Source organism: Physeter macrocephalus, chromosome 12, assembly GCF_002837175.3.
Source record: "Physeter macrocephalus isolate SW-GA chromosome 12, ASM283717v5, whole genome shotgun sequence".
Classification (NCBI taxonomy): domain Eukaryota; kingdom Metazoa; phylum Chordata; class Mammalia; order Artiodactyla; family Physeteridae; genus Physeter; species Physeter macrocephalus.
In genome coordinates, this window is record NC_041225.1 from 88,452,460 (window position 1) to 88,455,764 (window position 3,305).

Consider the following 3,305-nt stretch of genomic DNA (forward strand, 5'->3'; position numbering starts at 1 on the left):
AAATAAATAAATAAATAAATAAATAAATACTTCTTGAATATCTACCTATAGGAAGGATGGCTTTCACTGCTAAATATTCTTTTATGTATTTGGCTTATTTATGTGCTCTGTTCCACTGATCTGTTTGGTTATTCAAGTGCCAGCAACACGCTTTTTTTTTAAATTAGTAGACTAGTTTTCGAGCAGTTTTAGATTCACAGCAAAACTGAGCAAAAAGTACACAGTCCCCACTTATACCCTCTCTCCTTCATCCCATACAACCTTCCCGATTATCAACATTCCATACCAGTGTGCTTCATTTGTGAGAATTCATGAACCAACACTGACACATCATTATCTCTCAAAGTCCATAGTTTATTGCATTCATGGTACAAGTAACTGACTATTTCTTTATTTCTAGTATAGTCATTGCCAAACATTTACATAGTCAGATACATATTACTTTCTTATAAATTACTTTATTCTTTATTTATAGTTAGGACATTACATTGTTGTTGTCTTTTTAATTAAGTACAAAAGTAGGTTGTATTTATCTATGAATTCCATTTCTGCATAGTAAAGGAGGTATTAAAAAGTATTTGCTATAAAAAGGGAAAATGGAGTACGACGGGGTTGAGAGCCAGGGCTCGATAAGGTGAATTCAGATTTCTGGAAGAATACGGTATTAACTTTTGCTTACCTTTTTTAAAGGAACTTTGAAAGCAATGAAACGAGTCCCAGGCATCCTCTGTCCAACTGGGAGATAGTCTTTCCACCTATTAATATATCTTTTGTTAGGCAAATTTTATCTTAGGCTGTCTCCCTGCATAGGATGAATGCGCCTTGAAAATGGAAATCATATCCCTCTATAGCAGGTCCCTCTTCTTTCTGCTTTGCATTTTGCTGCTCCACTTATTCAACCCCACCTAGTAATAACCTATATTTCCCTTGTTCTTGTTTTCCCATCTTGAAAAGAGATAAAAGGCCACAAAAGAATGCAAAGGTCTCAACAAATAAGGGATATCTAAAACCAGAGATGGCCAGAACTTCTGTATCCCTGATAAATCCTAGCCCGGTGTTGAATACTAAGGTATCATTAATACATGCGTGTTAACTGAAATAGTTTAAACTCAATTCTTTCACTTCACAGTTTATTTTTAGTCCTCAAACAAAACCTGATAATAAAATTCCTTAATGCTAGGACTCACAGTGAAAAATAATATCCGAACTGAGTTCTGTAAGATGAGTTAGACCTAAGGTTAATTCAGTGTATCTGAAGCATAGAATGTGAGGGCAAAAGTGGCACGAGATGGAGCTAGAGAAGCAGAGAGGATTCTAGACCACGCAGAGTCTTAAAGGCCAACAGTTTGTTTTCTATTCTCAAAACAATGTTTTTGAACGATGTTTATGAGAAATGTTCCAACTTGCTTTTAAGGTTTCTTGTGTGAAGAATGGATTGGAAGGAAACAAGATATATGGACACTAGTTAGGACCTAACTGCAACAGACAGGCAAGTTCAGTATTAGGATGTTGAGGAAGGGTTGACAGATTCAAAAGAAATTCAGGAGATAAACTGAAGCGGGCTTAATGGGGTATGAGATGGAGGAAAGGAAGGTCTTAGGGAATTAAAGGGTTTACTGCACACATGAGCAAAGTCTCAAAATTAATCATTTGAACGTACAGAGGTAGATCTCTCAAATGATACCGGTTAGGAAGCAACAGTACGCCCTTTATAATTCCTAGAGACAACACAAATCAACTGTTTCGATGGAAAATTCGGCGGTACCGGTGCGTTTTTTCACTCAAACTTAGTTCCAGTTCCTCTTACAGTTTCTGTGCCAAAACAACACAGCTTGAGGAATTGAAGGGGATTCCATTTTGGTAATTAAGGAGTGTCCCCAACACTGGCAGTCCCATCTTCAAAAGCAGTCCCTCTGCATTTTACCCGAGAAGCAATGGCCAGAGCCTCCCTTTAAAAACGATGGGGGGAAATCAGAACATCACACACTGTCCCTTTTAGCTACTGTGAACTGAGCCGCGAGACGACCAATACCCCCAAGCACAGCGCGGATGGGGCAGCGCGCGGGGGGAAGAGTGAGTGTCCCTTTTAGCTACTGTGAACTGAGCCGCGAGACGACCAATACCCCCAAGCACAGCGCGGACGGGGCAGCGCGCGGGGGCAACAGTGACAGGAGACAGCACAAGAGACGAAGCCCAGGCCGAGGGGCTCTGAGCTCCACCGGCAAGGCCCAGGGGCCAAGGCGTATTACCTTTCCGGGATGTGGTTTCCGCCCTTCCTCTTGGCCGACGAACGTCCGGAAAAGCCGCGACCCTGACCCCAGCGCCCGCGGGCATGATGCCAGTGGCTCATGTGACCCCCAAGATGCCGCCCACCCAACGCCAAGAGTGCCAAAGTCGCCAAACCGGCGCCCCCCGTGCCAGCACAAGGCCCCAAACCACAGGCGTCTTGGCACAAACCCACGCAGCTCGCGGACCTCCGTCTACTGCGCATGCGCCGCCGCCCGTCGAGATGACGTCATCACGCCTACCAACTGAGACGCTTGATTAGTAAAGAGGACTCTGATGGCTGCAATTCCCTCCTTAGCCAGAGGCTGGTAGCAGACGTCCATTAGTTCATGTGGGCACCCTTCAGAATTCCAATCATAGGGGACCTGGAAAGTTGTCCCACACCCCCAGTTTCTTGTGTGGTTCTTTCAGATATTTAAGTGCTTACATTCACACGTGTTGTATCCTGTATGTGTTTGTACGCAATGGATATCCTGTATTTTATATAAGAGCAGCATACTATTCATAGTCTACAATCTGGCTTGGATAGTGATTTTCCCAGTCAATTTTTGCGTACATCCATTCTATTCTCTTTAATAGCTGCGTAACATTACATAACTTATGTGACCAGTCCAATACTGATGGACTTTTAGTTGTTTTCAGTTTGGGGTTTTGTTTGTTTGTTTGTTTTTGTCCTCTGTTACAGATAGGCTGCAATGTGAACATCTTTATACATGTATATAGCTATATATAAATTTCTAGACATAGAATTTCTGGAATGAAAGAGATGCAAACTTAAAATATTTAAGGATTTCAGGGGCTTCCCTGTTTTCAGGGGCTTCCCTGGTGGCACAGTGATTGAGAGTCCGCCTGCCGATGCAGGGGACACGGGTTCGTGCCCCGGTCCGGGAAGATCCCACATGCCGTGGATCGGCTGGGCCCGTGAGCCATGGCCGCTGAGCCTGCGCGTCCGGGGCCTGTGCTCCGCGACGGGAGAGGCCACAACAGTGAGAGGCCCGCGTACCGCAAAAAAAAAAAAA

At 43.8% G+C, this 3,305-nt stretch overlaps 1 protein-coding gene across 5 annotated transcripts in view; it reads right to left on the reverse strand.

Annotated features, from left to right (window-relative positions):
- The window catches only part of LOC102976581 (EKC/KEOPS complex subunit TPRKB), a 279,834-nt gene that overhangs the window by 259,019 nt on the left and 17,510 nt on the right, over positions 1–3,305 (reverse strand). For 4 of the 5 annotated variants that reach the window (XM_055089251.1, XM_055089254.1, XM_055089250.1 and 1 more), the window contains exons 1-2: positions 2,250–2,495; positions 680–755 (exon numbers count right to left, since the gene is read on the reverse strand). The gene's annotated coding sequence lies outside the window, so the exon portion shown is untranslated. Of the gene's footprint in view, positions 1–679; positions 756–2,249; positions 2,496–3,305 lie in introns of those variants that run through there. The other variant, XM_055089256.1, reaches the window with a different exon arrangement.